Here is a 19,254-nt window from a genome sequence, read left to right as displayed (position 1 = left end):
CGGATCCAGGGGCCCGCGGCCTCACCCGGACCCAGGGGCACGGCTTCACCCGGGGCCAGGCTCACCCGGATGCAGGGGCCCACGGCCCCACCCGGACCCGGGGCCCAGGCTCACCCGGATGCAGGGGCCCGCGGCCCCACCCGGACCCGGGGCCCAGGCTCACCCGGATGCAGGGGCCCGCGGCCCCACCCGGACCCGGGGCCCAGGCTCACCCAGATGCAGGGGCCCGCGGCCCCACCCGGACCCGGGGCCCAGGCTCACCCGGATGCAGGGGCCCGCGGCCCCACCCGGACCCGGGGCCCAGGCTCACCCGGATGCAGGGGCCCGCGGCCCCACCCGGACCCGGGGCCCAGGCTCACCCGGATGCAGGGGCCCGCGGCCCCACCCGGACCCGGGGCCAGGCTCACCCGGATCCAGGGGCCCGCGGCCTCACCCGGACCCGGGACCCAGACTCGCCCGGATCCAGGGGCCCACGGCCTCACCCGGACCCGGGACCCAGACTCGCCCTGACCCAGTTCCCAGCCTCACCCGGACCCAGGGGCGCACAGCTTCACCCGGATCCGGGACCCAGCGGAGTCTCGTCTTCTTGATCCCATTTCCTGTTGGTCAATTCCATCTCAGTAATTCCTTCGGCCATTTTCTCAGAGCTCCAGGGCAGCCGCCGCAGAACTCGTTGGGCGGCGGGCTCGGCGAAGCTCCGGTGTGCCCGGTGCGCGGCAGCGGGCTGGTCCGAGGTGGCTGCGTCGGCCCTTGGGTCTGCAGCGGTGGCCAGTCACCGAGCGTGCGCACCTGGCCGCTTCCGGGGCGTTGAGGTTCTTGAAGGACTCGGAGGTCAGCAAGCGCGGAGTCTCCCACCCCATGTCTCCCAGTGGCTCGTCTGTCCGTGCTCGGCAGCGAGTGGGGTCTTCCCCTCAGCCGGAGACCGCCAGGGGAACTGCGCCGAGCACGTTCCAGGCCGCCACTGTGTCGTCTGAGCCGTAGTTCTTAAAGTGTGATCTTTGGGTCACCGGCATCAGCATCATCCCGAGTACCCCTCTCTTTTATTCTAGTTGTAGAGCATCTGCTCAGTCAGCCCTCCGGTGGTTCTGGATGGTGTCTGCTCTGCTCTCCCGTCGTAGACTCAAAATTGTTGTGGTAGGCAACAATCAGGCTTCCGCCCTATGCCTCCATCTTGGTCTTCCTTTGTATAATTAAGTCTTGTTTGTTGTTGGTGTCGCTGGGAGGAATTGTCCTCCAGGCCAAATGGCCGTGCGGATCCTCTGTGTCTATAAAGGAAGAGTTGCTGTGTAGGAGACAGATTTATGGGCCGGGTCTTGGTGCAGCAAGGCTTTGGCGCTCATTGAGTCTGCCTCTGGAATGTGTCTTTTATGCGAGTGGTTGAAATCTGGTGTCATCTCACACCGACCACTAGATGCCCTCGTTTCTGGGTCTCCAATGGTGTGTAGGTCAGCTACTACCTGAGACCACTCAGCAGGATTTACGGCAAAAACTGCAGTTTCCTCCTCCTGTCTGAGCGTCCCTAGAGCAGTCCGACTAGAACCGCAGTTTATCTGGTCAAGCTGCCATAGGGCAGGCCACCCACAGGCAAAAGCCGTTGCTTGGGGCCCAGGTGTGCCTGCAAGACGTGCGGGGCGGACCTGCAAAACGAGCTGGGCGGGTCCCAGGGCGGGGCGAGTCTCAGGGCGGGGCGGGGCCTCAGGGCGCCACCAGGCCATGGCGTGGCGAACCGCACTGGCTGCAAGTCTGCTCTTTCTGCTTTCCGCGTTTCTAAGTCCCCTCTAAGCCCCCTCGTTCCGCACTCCAATGCAGCAAACACTGATTGCTGGGCGCACCTCCACAAGGAAGTCACTCCCACTCTCCCATCCGAAGGCCGAGGGTCCCGCCTTTCCCCGCAGGCGTCTGGGGAGCTAATCTCCCCTAGGGTTGGAACAAAAGCCACAAGTCCCTTCCCCCGACCCACGCGCCTCCGCACCTCAGCTCCTCCAGAGTTCGCTCTTTCCTCTTCTCTCTTAGCTGTAAATCCACCATTCAGCCAGCTCTCCTGTGGTTCTGGGTGGCAGACGCTCTGTGCGCGGCGAAGTTCCTTTGTTTAACTTTGAAATTGCTGTGCGCGAAGTTCCTTTGTTTGACTCTGCTGTCTTCTTGGTTCTCCTCTCTCAAAATGGCTAGAGGACTTGAGTGTAAGACAGGAAGTCCTAAGAATCCTCTAAGTCGGTGTTGGCGGTCTCCGGGGCCCCGAGGATCTCAGTGGGGAGCTGGGCCAGGTCGGTGACGCAGATGGGCCCGTCTCGCAGAGAGATGGTCTCTTCCTTCACCGAGAGCCGCTGCGCCGAGTCCGCGGCCGCCGCCACAGCAGCGGCCGCGGCGCCCACGAGCCCATGGCCCCGGCTGCGGCGCTGGCCGAGAGGAGCCAGCCGCCCGGCCTGGGGAGACGCGAGCAGGAGTCGCCGCGCTCACCAGTCCATCCTTCAGTTGTTTTTCCAAAACTGCCATGCGAGGTAACAGATCAGCCGTTCACCTCCGCCGCCATCTTGAGTCCTCTCTCCACAGTTGACTTTTGATTCCTGGAGACATGAGAGCAAAATTAGGTTAAAAAAATGGAAACCTGGATGTAAAGTACAGCAAAGGAAATAGAATCAATAATATTGTAATAACACTCTAGCTGGTTTGGCTCAGTGGATAGAGCATTAGATTGCAGACCAAAGGATCCCAGTTTGATTCCAGTCAAGGACATGCACCTTGGTTGCAGACTCCTCCCTGGCCCAGGCCCTGGTTGAGGCTCCTGCAGGAGGCAACCAATCGATGTGTTTCTCTCACGTCAGTATTTCTCTCTGTTTTTCCCTCTCTCTCCATGCTCTCCAAAAATCAATGGAAAAATATTCTCAGGTAAGAATTAAAAATACATATATATTATAATAACTACGCATGGTGTCAGACTTACTAGGGTGATCACTTTGTAAATTATATAATGTCTAATCACTAGGCTGCACATCTGAAACTAATATTGTCTGTCAATGTAACTGAAAAATAAATTTTTTGAAAGTTGATTAAAAGGGACAAATAACTAAAAAAAGGAAATTCTTGAAATTACATGAAATTACAATACAGGAAAAGGAAATTCTTGAAATTACAATACAGTCTAACCAAGATATTTAATTTAAATATTCTCTGCAATATTTTACAAAACTAAAGGAAACAGAAAAGTTAGGGATGATAAGTTTTGAAAAGGCTGACAGATTCAGGGAAAAAGTATTAAAAAGTGATTATTCTGAGAACAATATGAATAGAATAAAAAGCAAAATCTAGGCACCTCCAAACCCCAAACAAAGAACAAGAATCTGCAGATCTCTCCGTAGCTCCTGCTGGGTGGCCTCAGGCAGAGGCTAAATTAGCACCTCCTTGGAGATCCAAGAGCTAGTGTACCCAGTGGTCAGAGTGGGACCATCCAGATTACAACTCCTCAGATCCATAAGGGACACAGTCAGGGGGCAGACTCAGTGAGCACCAAAGCCCCACTGAAGCCAAGTCTTGCCTCATAAGTGTGTCTCCAGCACAGAAGTTCTCCCGGCGTAGACACAGCTGATCCTCACAGCCAATTGGCCTGGAGGTCAATTCCTCCCAGTGAGACCAACAACAATCAAGGCTTAACTACAACAAGACTGTGCACACAGCCTACAAAGGGGTGCACCAAGAGTGTCCACCTCAGGTAACCGGGGAGGCTGAGCCACTGGACCCTATAGGACACCTAGCACACAAAGCCACTCTATCAACACAGGGAAGCAGCCAAAATGTGGAGACAAAGAAACAGCTCACAAATGAAAGAAATGGAGGAAAGCAAACGACTGGATATAGAGTTCAAAACCACAGTTATAAGGTTTTTCAAGAATTTTCTAGAAACCGCCGATAAATTTAGTGAGACCCTCGAGGATATGAAAAAGGACCAACTAGAAATTAAGCATACACTGACTGAAATAAAGAATAATATACAGAGATCCAACAGCAGATTAGAGGATCGCAAGAATCAAGTTAAAGATTTGAAATACAAAGAAGCAAAAAACACCCAACCGGAAAAGCAAAAAGAAAAAAGAATCCAAAAATATGAAGATAGTGTAAGGAGCCTCTGGGACAACTTCAAGTGTACCAACATCCGAATTATAGGGGTGCCAGAAGAAGAGAGAGAACAAGATATTGAAAACCTATTTGAAGAAATAATGAGCGAAAACTTCCCCTACCTGGTGAAAGAAATAGACTTACAAGTCCAGGAAGCACAGAGAACTCCAAACAAAAGGAATCCAAAGAGGACCACGCCAAGACACATCATAATTAAAATGCCAAGAGCAAAAGACAAAGAGAGAATCTTAAAAGCAGCAAGAGAAAAACAGTTAGTTACCTACAAGGGAGCACCCATACGATTGTCAGCTGATTTCTCAACAGAAACTATGCAGGCCAGATGGGAGTGGCAAGAAATAGTCAAAGTGATGAATAGCAAGAACCTACAACCAAGATTACTCTACCCAGCAAAGCTATCATTCAGAATTGAAGGTCAGATAAAGAACTTCACAGATAAGAAAAAGCTAAAGGAGTTCATCACCGCCAAACCAGTTATTATATGAAATGCTAAAAGGTATTCTTTAAGAAGAGGAAGAAGAAGAAAAAGGTAAAGATAAAAATTATGAACAACAAATACATATCTATCAACAAATGAATCTAAAAATCAAGTGAATAAAAAATCTGATGAACAGAATAAACTGGTGAATATAATAGAATCAGGGGCATAGAAATGGAGTGGACTGACAATCCTCGGGGGGGAAGGGGTGTGGGGGGTGCAGGAAGAGACTGGACAAAAATTGTACACCTATGGATGAGGACAGTGGGGGGGAGGGCGTAAGGGCAGAGGGTGGGGTGGGAACCGGGTGGAGGAGAGCTATGGGGGGAAAAAAGAGGAACAACTGTAATAATCTGAACAATAAATATTTATTAAAAAATTTTTTTCCCATTAAATTCTACACATCTGCCCTGCCTGGTGTGTTCAATGGTTAGAGTGTCAGCCCATGCAGAGTCTAAGGAAAGGGCATGTACCTGTGTTGCAGGTTCCTTCCCCAGCCCCTGTTGAGGCACATGCAAGAGGCAACCAGTAGAAGTGTTTCACATCAACGTTTCTATTTCATTTCTCCTCTCCCTCCCACCCTTCCACTTTCTTTAAAAGTCAATGGAAAAATGTCCTAGATGATTAACAAAAATAAACTCTTCACATCCAAGGAAACTAACTACCGAAGTGCCAACATTAGTGATCAGAGAAGGAACTGGGATATGGTTAAGTGACAGCAAGTATGAAAGTAATGTGTCTAATGACATAAGCCTGAAGGAAGAAGGCTTCTTATAAAGCAGTGGAGTGAAGAAACTAGAAACACCAAACAGAAAGGATATATGCACCCCTATGTTCATAGCAGCACAATTTACAATAGCTAAGATTTGGAAACAGCCTAGGTGCCCGTCAGGAGATGACTGGATCAGAAAACTGTGGTACATCTACACAATGGAATACTATGCTGCCATAAAAAAGAAGGAATTCTCATCATTTGCAGCAACCTGGATGGAATTGGAGAATATTATACTAAGTGAAATAAGCCAGTCAATGAAAGAAAAATACCACATGATCTCACTCATTTATGGATAATAAAGAACATTATAAACTGATGAACAAAAAGATAGATACAGAGACAGTAAAGCAACAAACAGACTTTCAAATTACAGGGGGAAAGTTAGGGAGAGGTGGGGGAGATAAGAAATCAAACGAAAGACTTGTATGCATGCATATAAGCATAAACAATGGACGCAAAACTCTGGGGGGTGAGGGCATGTATGGGTGTGGGGTGGGCGGGGTAATGGTAAGATATGTACACATATAATACCTCAATAAAAAAAAAAAAAAGCAGTGGAGTGAAGTTAGAAGATGCAGCAGACGCCACACAGGAGCTCAGCCCTGGGAGCAGTGTTGCTCAGAGTGAACTGTGGACCACCAGCATACAGCAGAAGCACCTGACGTGCTTGTTGAAAACATACATGCCTGGGCCTGGGCCTGCTGAATCCTGATCTTGGGGCTAGAAGCTAAACATCTTGTAAAGACAATCATTTGCAAATAACACCATCTGGTTTTCAAATTTTGGGAAAATCAGACTGGATTTCCCAAGCCCAAGGACACTAATTGTGATAATTCGAAACAACACCAATCAGCACAGGCCTCTAGTTTCTCTCCAGTGGTCGGCAAACTGCGGCTCTCGAGCCACATGCGGCTGGTGAGCCGCGGTTTGCTGCTCTGTTAACTAATGAGTTTGCCGACCACTGAGATAGGGGCTTAATCACAAGGAACAACAACAGCCTGTAATTATTGGAATTGAGAGTCTAGGTCAGTGGTCGGCAAACTCATTAGTCAACAGAGTGGCAAACCGCGGCTCGAGAGCCGCATGTGGCTCGCAAGCCGCAGTTTGCTGACACTGTCCTAACCTACTGGCATCAGTCTCCTGAGCTTGATCTCTAAATGTTGGGGTGTCCTGGGGCTCTATCCCATCTACATATTCCCCCTAGATCAGGGGTGGGAAACCATTTTTCTGCCAAGGGTAATCTGCATATTTATAACATTACTCACGGGCCACACAAAATTATCAACTTAAAAATTAGCCCGCTATAAGGCTTAATCCCCAGTGTGAGGCATGCAAGAGGCAGCCGATCAATGATTCTCTCTCATCATTGATGTTTCTATCTCTCTCGCTCTCTCTTCCTCTCTGAAATCAATAAAAATATATTTTTTAAAATTAGCCTGCTATATTTGGTCAAAAATTTAATTAACTCACCCTAATGCCATGGCAAGCCCAGACCAAATGATTTCGAGGGTCTTATACAGTCTGTGGGATAGAAGTTTCCCACCCTTACCCTAGATGATCCCAAGTAGTTCCAAGGGTTGGAGTGGGAGATAGAGGATTCAGAGAATTAATGAGGCTGAGGGGCAAAGATTATCACTGGATAAAAAGGGACAAGTTAAAAATTCCCAGGCCATTATAGGAAGGAGACATTCTGAATATAGCATGGTATCATATTCACCCAGCCAATAGCTAATAAAAGGAGGACAGCCTATTAGTATTAGCTCGGTTCTCAAAAAGTGATTCCTTAGAAGGCCATCTTACCCAGGGAATCAAGGGTTTCATAATTGGTCTTCATCACTTGTTGATACACTTCCTTCTGCCACTTCTTCAGGAGCCCCCACTCTTGCTTGGAAAAATATAAGGCCACTTCATCAAATGTCATTGTCACCTGAAAGCACAAACAGTACATAAATACAGTTTCACTTTAAGGCTACTTTATTTTTCAATATCCATGTCTTTAAGAGACAGAAAGGAACTCTACTAAAGTAGTTGTCACTTCCCCAGGAACCCCTGGCCCACCCCTGAAATGGTTTGCCATATCAAGAAATGGAGAAAAGAAAAAAAAAACACACCCACAACAACAAAAACAAATGTGTTGGCTCATTTTTCTTTCAAAGCCTTCATTCTCATTGAACAAATCTTTGCTTTGGATAAGTTGGATTATTTTTCCCGTTGCCCCTCCCTCCCTGCTCCCCTCCTCCCACAAAGAAGAGAACCCATAGATTTTAGGGAAGTTTGTGCATATAGGCTCTATCATCTGTATGGAACTTGTTTTTTGTTTAAAATATATTTTTATTGATTTCAGAGAGGAAGTAAGAGGGAGAGATAGAAACATCAATGATGAGAGAGTATCATTGACTGGCTGCCTCCTGCACACCCCAACTGGGAATTGAGCCCACAACCCGGGCATGTGCCCTTCACCAGATCGAACCCGGGACCCTTTAGTCCACAGGCCGATGCTCTATCCACCGAGCCAAACTGGCTAGGGCTGGAACTTGTTTTGAAGAGAAGTGTTTCCATTGTGGGTGTGTCTCGCTATAAATACCTGTTCACACATTTTTGTGAATTCAATACTATGTACCATCCTATATAAAAGGCTAATATGCAAATAGACCGAAAGGCAGAACAACCGAACAACTGGTCGCTATGATGTGTGCTGACCACCAGGGGGCGCATGCAGAATATGGCGGGCGTCAGCAGCAGGCGGCAGAGTGCAGAACATGGCAGGTGTTGGCCACAGGGGGATGGTGGAGCAGGTGAGTGGGGGCGCCAGACCAAGGCGGGGTGCTGGTCACTGTCATTGGGGCAAGACTGGTGGTTACTGAAAATTCTTTGCTCCCATGCGCTGCAGTCCTGCCTGGCGCTTGCAGCTGCTACTGGCGCCAGCCCTGCTCACACCCGCAGCTGGCACTGGAGCCGCCACTTGCACCCACTGCCGGTGCCCAGCGCCGGTCCCGATCACTCGGCACTGTCAGCGGGTTCGAGTGGCGGCTGCTGGCCCCAATTGCCCCTGAGGGCTTCTCCACCTCCCCATGCTCCTGAGGGGCGATTAGGGCAGCAGCCGCCATTCGCACTGGCCCCAATTGCTCTGCACTGTTAGCGGGTGGGAGCGGTGGCAGTGGAACAGGGGTGCCGGCAGACAGGGGATGGGGGGCTGCAATGGGAGAGGCCGGGCAGGGGCATGGAGGATGGGCTGTGACCTGCCCCTGTGCCCAACGCAGCCTCGCGGCCCACAGTTCCTTTCAAGGTGCACAAATTTGTGTACTGGGCCCCTAGTTATATTATAAAGTAGTTGTCTCTGGATGTGCCATGAACACCATAATAAAGGGGTCACAGATGTCTCTTGGAACCAAGTGAAGTGAATAGCAGCAGGTCTTTGAGCCTCTGTGTCATATAATAGAAGGACCCTTCATTTAGCAGGAACCAACTGTTGTTATGTAAGACCTGATGATGTTGCTCAGATGTATCGATTAAAAAAGAAAAAAAACTTAGCCTGGCCAGTGTGGCTCAATGATTGAGCGTTGACCTATGAACCAGGAGGTCACAGTTCAATTCCTGGTCAGGGCACATGCTCAGGTTACAGACTCAATCCCCAGTGTGGGACGTGTAGGAGAGAGGCAGCTGATCAATGATTCTCTCACATCATTGATGTTTCTCTTTCTCCCTCTTCCTCTCCCTTCCCCTCTCTCTCTAAAATTAATAAAAACATGTTTAAAAAATAAATTTCATAAAAATAAAAAAGTAAGTAAAGAAATATATTTATTTTGAAATAATTATAGATATACAGGTAGTTACAAAGATAGTCCAGAAGTGTTCCGTATAACATTCACCAATGGTTACATTATTATAGTATATAGAAATCATGAAATAGATATTGGTGCAGTGTGTGTATAATTTTAGGCGATTTCATCACATGTGCTGATTTCCTCTCTTCTGTACCTGGTTTTTTCACCCTGTTAACAGGACTTTCCCAGAGCAAAACCTTTAAATTTTGATGCCATCCCCTGTATCACCGTTTTCTTTTATAGATGGTGCTTTTTAAATATATATATATATATATATATATATATATATATATATATATATATATTATTGATTTCAGAGGGGGAGAGATATAGAAACATCAATGATGAGAGAGAATCATCAATTGGCTGCCTCTTATACACTCCCCCACTGGGGATCAAGCATGTGCCCCACCTGACCAGGAATCGAACCATGACCTCCTGGTTCAAAGGTCAACACTAAACCACTGAGGCCAGGCATAGATTGTGATTTTGGTGCCACTTCTAACAACTTTTCACCAAGACCTAGGTCTCAAAGATTTTTTCCTGTGTCACATTCTATAGATTTTATGCCTTAACATTTTACATTTGTATATGGCATTTTTAAATTCCTTTTGTTGTTAATTCTCATCTAAGGATATTTTCCCCATTGATTTTGAGAGTGAAAGGGAGAGGTAGAGACAGAATGAGAGAAACATCAAAGAGAGAGAAACATCAATCAGCCGCCTCCTGCACACCCCCGACTGGGGACGTGCCCGCAACCAAGGTACATGCCCCTGACCGGAACCGAACCCGGGACCCTTGAGTCCGCAGCCCAATGCTCTATCCACTGAGCCAAACCAGTCAGGGCTGGATGTGACATTTTTTGAAGAACAACTGGATGTTCACATTTTATGTGTACTCTCCTGATTTTCCTATCTTGGCAAATAAATTCACAATTTTAACAAGGGGTGGTTCAAGAAGCAAATGGACAAACAAAAGAAAACATCTACAAACCATGACTGACTCATGGACCATTAATCTACAATCTTTGGTATAGAGCAACTACGGGAATACTCTTCCTGAATGTTCCAAGGACAGACCACTGTGACCTTAGGGAAGAAAGGAAACATATCATTTAACCTTTGAAAAATTCCAATTTTAGTCCTTTCAGATTCCGTACTACAAATGTAGATGACTGCTTCCCAAGGAACGTGCTGGACATCTCCCAAGACAGCTAGGGCTATTCCCAAGTGCATTAAAAAAGGCTGGTCACCAATGCTACAAAATGAACTCTCCCATACAGGAATCTAGCAGACCTGAGGAGGGCCGTTTGACACAGGGTTTTGGAGAGCGAAGTTGCAGAGATAAAATTCCATCATCAAAACTACTACAAGCCCCCAAAGCTTAAGAATCAACTTGTATAACTAACAGGTTTAAACCTGGTGTTGTTTTCATAAGGTGGGACTTTCAAAGAAATTCCTCTACCGCTTTCTTGAACCGCAGCCATCTGCTTTCCACCTTCAAGTATCTTCTGTGAACAAATTCACAATTAGCACGGAGCTGCTCCAGAGAAAAGTAAAATCAACCACAAAATGCTGCTTTCTCCTTGCCTAGCACAACTAATTCAATAGCCAAGAAAATAGCGTAATTTGTGCTTTTGCTAAAGAACTACCACAAACCACCAAATTTCAGGGAACAGAGGATAGTCCAGGAGGTTCGGAGCCATTTATAAAAGGACGTCTAACTGAAGAGACACAGCTTGAAGAAATTGGAACACAATTTGTACCTGCCAAGGGATGTTGGGGGAGGAGGAAGTGGAAGAAAATGCATTGTATTCGTGAGACTTCTGGATATGAAACCTCATGGGGGTACAAGGAAAACTTGCATACTTAGGCAGTTTATACTTAATTGAACGTACAGAGTTTCCTGTGTTAAGTTCGGGATATGCCTTTCAAACTCTAAAACCAGAATCCAATTTTCCCACTAAAACACTAGAGTATTCGAGGTAAATGAGACTTAGGATAACCAAACTGGTTTCCTATCCTCTGTCCTTTCCTAAGAGGCGGCCTCAGGTCTTCCTTTTCACCTTTTCTCATTCGCTGATGAAGACATACTTCTTTTTCTTTTTTTTTTTAACATGTTAGGTTTAGGTGATATATTTTTTAATACATTTTATTGATTTTTTTTATAGAGAGAAAGGGCGAGGGATAGAGTTAGAAACATCAATGAGAGAGAAACATCCATCAGCTGCCTCCGCAACCAAGGTACATGTCCTCGACTGGAATCGAACCCAGGACCCTTCAGTCCTCAGGCCGACGCTCTATCCACTGAGCCAAACTGGTCAGGACAAGACATACTTCTTTGAGATCACCTTCCCACGCAGAGAAACCACGACGTTCAAAGAGGAATGAAAGGGCGGGAAAAGCGGTGGTCCTAAGCGGACGACTGGCCGAGACCCTGCATTTCCCCACGTGGCCCCTCCTCCCAGCAAGTGCACAACTCCGGCGCCGAAACCGCGCCTTCTGGGGCGGGGGCTCCCGCCGCCTCCCTCCCTGGACGTGGGACGAACGCCAGACCGCGGGAGGGACCGGAGACTAGTCAGGGCCCGCCACCTCCACAGTCGCTCTTACCGGACTGGGGGTGCCATAGCCCTTTGCGGCTCCGCCCGGCACCGACCCCAGACCCGAGAGCACCGAACGTCCCCCACCGGGCCTCCTCCCGCTTCGCCCTAACGCGCAGGTCCAGCCCCGGCGTGGAGCACGCTGGGATTTGAGGCCCGCCGGGCCCCGGATGCTCGGGTCCAACAGCGCCCCCTGCGGCCGGGAGGAGCGAACGCTGCCTGCAGGAGCCGCCCGAGTTGCGTGTACCTGCGCAGGAGCCCAGCCTGGCCTGTCGGGACGGATCCTGGCACTCTCTTGGGGGCTCAAGGGCGACAGAGACCAAGGCGAATTGAAAGAGCTGGAGAGGGACGAAGACAGAGGTGGAAATGCACAGTCAGCTGGAAATGGATGGGAAGGGGACAGGGACGGGACACTTCACTGAGACAGAGACAGAGGGAGGATGGAGGTCTGGTTCCTCCTGAAAAAGTCGACCCCCGTCATCTGTGAGGTGACCCCAGGAATCAGATTGCTAGGGTGGTCAGACAATCAGGGGGCTTTAACAAGCAGGTCTCATGTAGTCAATTGGAGGCCCACCTTGCTGGGGACTCAGCGTGTGCAGACCACCCCTTCGAATTGTCCCTGAGAGGAGGTTGGGTATTCCTCCGAGTCCTGTCCCTCATAGGTGAGGGCACTTCTGGTCAATCGGGACACAGGCCAAGCTTTTGTGGATACCTCTGATCAGGCTGAGGGAGTTCCTTTCCATTCCTAGTTTAATGAGAGTTTCTATTGTGAGTGGATATTTCGTTTTCTCATATTCTTTTTCTTTAAAAAAAAAATATATTTTTATTGATTTTAGAGAGGAAGGGAGAGGGAGAGAGAGAGAGAGACATCAATGATGAGAGAGAATCATTGATCGGCTGCCTCCTGCACACCCCACACTGGGGATTGAGACCGCAACCTGGCATGTGCCTTGAGTGGGAATACAACAGTGACCTCCTGGTTCATAGGTCTATGCTCACCCACTGAGCCATGCCAACTGGGCTCATATGCTTTTTCTTTTCTTTTCTTTTCTTTTTTAAAGCATTGTAGCAACAATGTTTGTTTTGTGTTTTAAAAAATATATATATTTTATTGATTTTTACAGATAGGAAGGGAGAGGGATAGAGAGCCAGAAACATCGATGAGAGAGAAACATCGATCAGCTGCCTCCTGCACACGCCCCACTGGGGATGTGCCTGCAACCAAGGCACATGCCCTTGACCGGAATCGAACCTGGGACCCTTCAGTCTGCAGGCCAACGCTCCATCCACCGAGCCAAACCGGTTAGGGCTATGCTTTTTCTATATCAATATATATTACAATGTGGTTTCAACAAACGAATTTTAAGGGGACACAAACATTCAGTTTCATATGACCCAGGGAAGGATTTCTTAAACACAACTCCCAAATCAAAACTTTTTATAAGAGTCTGGTCACGGTGGCTCAGTGGTTGAGCACCAACCTATGAACCAGGAGGTCACCATTCAATGCATTCAATTCCCAATTGGGGCCAATCCTCAGTTGGGGCGTGCAGGAGGCAGCCAATCTATGATTCTCTCTCATTGATGTTTCTATCTCTCCCATCCTCTCTGAGATCAATAAAAATATGTATTTTTAAAAACTTATAAGATACATTTGATATCAACATTTAATTTTTCATCTGACAAAAAATTTCTTAAACAAGAGACTATGGATTATGAAAAACATACAATGGAGTATGGATTTGTACCAGCATATTAGAAAGATGAAAAAATTATGGAGATCTGTTGCACAACAATGTGAATATACTTAACTCTGCTGAACTATCCACTTAAAATGAATTTTATGTTGTGTTTCTTACCACAATTAAAATAACAGAAGAGATTATTTTATGACCAATAAATATATGAAAAGATGCTCAACATTTCTAAAAATCAGGGGAATGAACATTAATTAAAAAAATAGAGAGGCGGGGCAGTGGGGTCTTGCCCGGGGTGGGAATGGCTTGGGGGCGAGGGTGGTCAATTGGGGAAAAAGAAGACATGTAAAACTTTAGACAATAAAAAAATAATAAAAATAGAGAGGCACCATTTTCACTCCCTTCACAAAATTTAGGATAAATTGAAATTTAACTGGATCAAGAGTTGGTGAGGAAAATGGTCTTTTCATTTGCTCAAAATGGGAGTATAATTGGTATTCTCAGTATAGAGAAAATTTTGGCAATAAGATATTATAAGGTAAATTTAAAAATTACATAAAACCGCCTTGGCCAATGTGGCTCAGTTGGTTGGGTGTCATCCCATGCACCAAAAGGCTGCCAGTTTGATTCCTGGTCAGGGCACATGCCTGGGTTTCAGGCTGGATCCCAGATAGGGGGCATGCTGGAAGCAGCCAATCGATGTTTTACTCTCACATCAATGTTTCTCTCTCTCTCTCTCTCCCTTTCCCTTCCTCTCTCTCTAAAAATCAATTAAAATCTTTTTTAAAATTTAAAAAAGATAGGAACCTAATAAAAACAGCACAGTTTTATGCATTTTAAATTATTAAAAATAATTACCTTTAAACTACCTGAAATTTGCTAGTGAAAGTGGGTATAAGAAGGGGTGAATTATGTTGAAGAGGTGGATGGAACATTATCTGAAATCAGATGGAAAAGTGTAATACCAGATGTGGAAAGGTAGGGCTGCCCCCAGATTCCTGACCCTCTGAAACTGCAAGATATAATAAAGATTTATCATTCAAAGCTGCTGGAACTGAGGTATTTTGTTATATTGCAGTATCTAATTAACGCAGAGTCCTGATACATCTCCCCTCGAATCACACAAGCCCCTGGACCTCTTGGGAAAGCACAAGAAAGATAGCGATTTGGTAATGAAAGAGAAATTCAAAGAAACAAAAAGTTTTATGTTATCATGGATGAGAGGGAATGGCTAAAGGAAAGACAGGAAGGAACCGTCAGCTGTGAGAGCAGGATACACAAGACAAAACACTGAAATAAAAAAATGAAGTTCAAATGCCTTAAAGAGATGCAGAATTTGGAGGAGAGGTGGGGGAGGTTGTCTTGGTCCCACACTATGGATAACTTCAAAGTAATCTCAACTGAAAAACAGGTGAAGAACAATCTACTCCTTGCTCGTGAAGCGTCAGCTTGTCTCTGGGCTTCCTCTTCTGCCCAATATACCAAGCCAGGTACAGACTTTGTTGCCTCAAATGTAACCTTCAGTGACCTTCCAAGCTGGTGCCAACCAGGAATGATGCCTTTTTGGGAAAAGAGAATGGTTATGGCGTAAGAATTGCCAGTACAGTTGAGCAGGACTAGCAGCTCTCTGTTGAGTCAGAATTGACAGCCCATATATGAGTGGAAGTGTAAAGAACTTATTAACTATATACCATAATTAATAAGAGGGGGTATAGCTCAGGGGTAGAGCATTTGACTGCAGATCAAGAGGTCCCTGGTTCAAATCCGGGTGCCCCCTTTGAGAATCTCTTTTCCTCCTTGAGCTAAATTGACAAAACCAGTTCTATGCAGGCCATACTCTAGTCCCCTTACAGGAGGAGGCTGGCTAGAGCCTATGAAATGGCACCTTTATATGGCTGTCCCTTTTGATTTAGGATGCAGGTAGGCACTGGGCAGGGCCTTCAAGACCTAGGATAAGACCAAATTCATTTTGAATACCCTCTCTGAGGGTATGTTTCCTGGGACCAATTTCAGTATCACCCAGGGCTCAGTCAAGAGACAAAAACCAAGCCAGTTATTTTAACAGACTTTAATGTAATTGTTAACCAGTATACCAATTTCCTGTAGCTTCTGTAACAAAGTACCACAACATGGGTGACATAAACAACAAATTCATTGTCTCACAGTTCTGGACACCAGAATCTGAAATCAAGGTGTCAGACTGGCTGTGCTCTCTCTCTGAAGGCTCTTTAGGTCCTTCCTTGCCTCTTTCCAGCCTCTGGTGTTTGTTGGCAATCCTCAGCCTTCCTTGGCTTGCAGATGCTTCAATCCAGTCTCTGCCTCTGTGTTGGCATGGCCATCTTCTTTCTGTGTATCTTTCCACTTCTTAGGACACCAGTCACATTGGATTAAGGGCCCACCCTACTTCATGGTGATCCCATCTTAACTAATTCCATCTCTCCAAATAAGGACACATTCCTACACCATGGGAGAGGGATTAAAAGGGGCTATGAATTCAACATATCTTTTGGGGGACGCAATTTAATACACAATAACCAGGAATTCGAAGTAATGGGGCAGGAAGGGAAGACTAAATTTCATAGAGGTACTTTCTGTAGAAGCAGCCGCCACAGGAGGGTGGGGGACAAACAAAAAGGACGAACTTAAGTCTTACCAGCTTGGGGAGTATCTCTGGGGATCAGGGACTCAGGTCTCTAAGGTGATGCTGCTGTCCCTGAAGAGTCATGACGAAGCTGGGCCTGTGAGCACCACACTGCACGTGGCAATCACTGTTGCTACTGGATGGACAGTGGCTGCCAGGTGTCACTGACAGGAACCCAAAGCAGGAACCCAAAGCAAGTGCTTCCTTCCTGCTCCAACCTCCCATCTCCTTTTGCAGCTCTACTGGCAGGACCAGCCAGGAAGCCACCTGGCGAAGGAGAGCCTGGTTTACAGAGGCTCCAACCCAGCATCACAGAGCAGAGCACAGAACGGTGGACTTGGAGACTAGAGACTGTCATTTGTTCATCTCCCCCAGCAGTAAAAGGGTTGACTGTTTGGAGATTCAGACATGGGGAGGGGTCAGCATTGTGCAGAGAGCTCTGATCTGTAGCCAGTCAAGTGTGTTCTCTCTTTGAGGTGCTCCATGCTTGGTCAGGCCATGAGGCATTTTGAGTCTGTTTTCAGATGCTCTGCACAAAAACTACTATATAGATGTGAGTGTGGATCCTTCCAGCTGTCAGGGAGGGCTCCCCAGATTATTGCCCTCCTCTAGGGACTGAAGGTGGGGAGGTTGTGGAGCTGTGGGAGGAGGAAACCTGTTGCTTCTTCTAATGTGGGGAGATGAGTTAGCATAAAGCAGGTCTGGCAACTCAGTCAAGCTATGTGGACGGAGTATCTAGGGCAGAAGCTCTGGGTGTGGCCACACAGGGAAAGGGTGTTTATTGGGCTTCACTGGTATGGCAGGGGGTATAGCTCAGGGGTAGAGCATTTGACTGCAGATCAAGAGGTCCCCAGTTCAAATCTGGGTGCCCCCTAGCATTTTAGTCTCAGTGGTCATAAAGGTCATAAAAGAGTTCCAGTTTCCTCTCCTCTTTCTAAATCTGATCTCTAGTCTTCCTGCAAAGGGCGAAGAAACTGAGGAGGCCCTTCTTGCCCAGAGCAGGGCAGCTCTGCTCAGATGATGTGTTTATCCCACTGCTCTGATCTTCCCACTCTCCCCTCACCTGGCCCCCTGCTCTCCAATGTGAACTTAATCTCCTGGCTGAGGTTGAGGACTCTGACCTTTGCAAGTAGCCAGAGAGAAGCCTGAGATCACTTACAAAGGAACTAATAGTGGACTGCTGATCGACTTCTCAATAGTTGCAAAAGAAGCCAGAAGATAGTGCAACGACACATTCCATATGTTGAGAGGAAATAACAGTCAGCTCTGAATTCTATTCCCAGCTAAACTGTCCTTCAAGAACAGACCAAAGCTGAGAGTTTACCACCAACAAATTCTCACTAAAGTAAAATTTAAACATATACTTCAGAGAAAAGAAAAATGATCCCAGATAGGAGGTCTAAGATACAAGAAGGAAGCTCGACCAAGGAAACTGTAATATATATCAGTAAATCTAAAAATCATTGACCATAGCGCTGGCCAGTGTGAGTCAGTGTGAGTGTCATCCCGTGCACCAAAAGGTGGTGAGTTTGATTCATGGTCTGGTCACATATCCAGGTTGTGGGTTTAATCCCTCGTATGGGAGGCAATACATCGATGTCTCTCTCTGTCTCTGTCTCTCTCAAATCAATTTAAAAATTATTGACCATATAACACAGTATTGTCTAATTTATAGGTTTTTTAAAAGATAGAACTAAAATACTGGTTAATAATAACATAAGGAATGGGGTCATAAGATTTAAAGTGTTTATGTAATTTGGGAGGAAGATAAAGATATTGATTAGCTTAGATATTAAAATTTGCATGCAAAAATTTTTATGGTATCATTTTAAAGGTTGTGGTTTTGGCACTCTCCCTCTAGGTATGGATTTAATTTTGTTTACTATGCTTCAGATTGATTTGGGTCCTTGAATGTAAGGATTGATGTCTTTCATTAGTTGTAAAATAGCCTCAGCCGTTTCTCCTCAGATTTTACACTGACTTCATTCTCTCATTTCTTCTCCCTGGACTCCATTTAAATGTACATTAGATCTTCTCACTGTATCCTTTATATTTATCATTCTCTATTCTGTTTGCCACAAATTATCTCTCCATTTTTTATAATGGAAAAATGGACAATTATTTCCAGTGTTCTAGTTTAACAATTTTCTCTTTGGCTGAATCTATTAATTGAATAGAACGCAGATAATATTTATTAAGTTTTTAATTTTTGTTGTTGATTTTTAGATAAAAATTTTATATGTTGCTCTATTTTCAAACCTTCTTAGTTACCTTTATTTTATTTTATTTATTTTTAAAAAACATATATTTTTATTGATTTCAGAGAGAGGATGGGGGAGAGAAACATCAGTGATGAGAGAGAATCATTTATTGGCTGCCTCCTGCGCACCCCACAGTGGGGATTGAGCCCACAACTCGAGCATATGCCCAGACCAGGAATCGAACTGAGACCTCCTGGTCATAGGTTGATGCTCAACCACTGAGCAACACCAGGCTGGATTGGTTCCCTTTGATGCTTTCAAGTTTACTACTGAAATTTTCCAGCCTGGCTTTTAACTCATTGAAGACAGCAAAATTGTTATTTTACAGTGTGTTTTCAGTAGTTCTAATACAAAAAGTTCCACCTGGCCAGTGTGGCTCAGTGATTGAGTATTGACCTATGGTGGTTCTCTCTCACCATTGATGTTTCTATCTCTCTCCCTCTCTCCCTTCCTCTCTGAAATCAATAGAAATATAGTAAAAATAAAAAGTTTCCTGTTTAGATCTGTGGTCTATTGTTTCTATTGATTTTCATGGATGGTTTTTTCTTCCCTGTGTACATAGTGATCTTTGGCTATGTGTTGAACATTTGATTAAAAACTTTATTTGTAGAATTTTAGGCTGGGAAAAGATAATATAATCCTTCATTTGTTCTTGTTGTTTTTGCAGCTACCTGTGGACGCTAGCGGTCAAGATACTTCAATATAACTTCAACTAAGTTTTCTGGACCATTCAGATGACACAAAGACCAGCTACAAATTCTTGTAGTGGCTGATTTCTCTCAGTTCAGCCTTACTCCACAGGGTGCTAGCCCAAAGCCAGAGATAGTTTTACCAGTGTCCCTACTCGAGGT

At 46.1% G+C, this 19,254-nt stretch overlaps 1 long non-coding RNA gene across 1 annotated transcript; it reads right to left on the bottom strand.

The window, feature by feature from the left end:
- Positions 1 to 322: 322 nt before the first annotated feature.
- Positions 323 to 11,931, bottom strand: LOC307108656. The gene is made up of 3 exons (XR_013814329.1): positions 11,815 to 11,931; positions 7,182 to 7,308; positions 323 to 2,564 (listed from the first exon to the last, which is right to left on the bottom strand). It is a non-coding gene; the product is annotated as an uncharacterized lncRNA (long non-coding RNA).
- Positions 11,932 to 19,254: the final 7,323 nt, after the last annotated feature.

This window comes from Cnephaeus nilssonii (genome assembly GCF_951640355.1).
Source record: "Cnephaeus nilssonii genome assembly, chromosome: 12".
NCBI classification, from domain to species: Eukaryota; Metazoa; Chordata; class Mammalia; order Chiroptera; family Vespertilionidae; genus Cnephaeus; species Cnephaeus nilssonii.
Note: the sequence above shows the minus strand (reverse complement) of the source record. Positions and strands in the feature narration are given on the sequence as shown.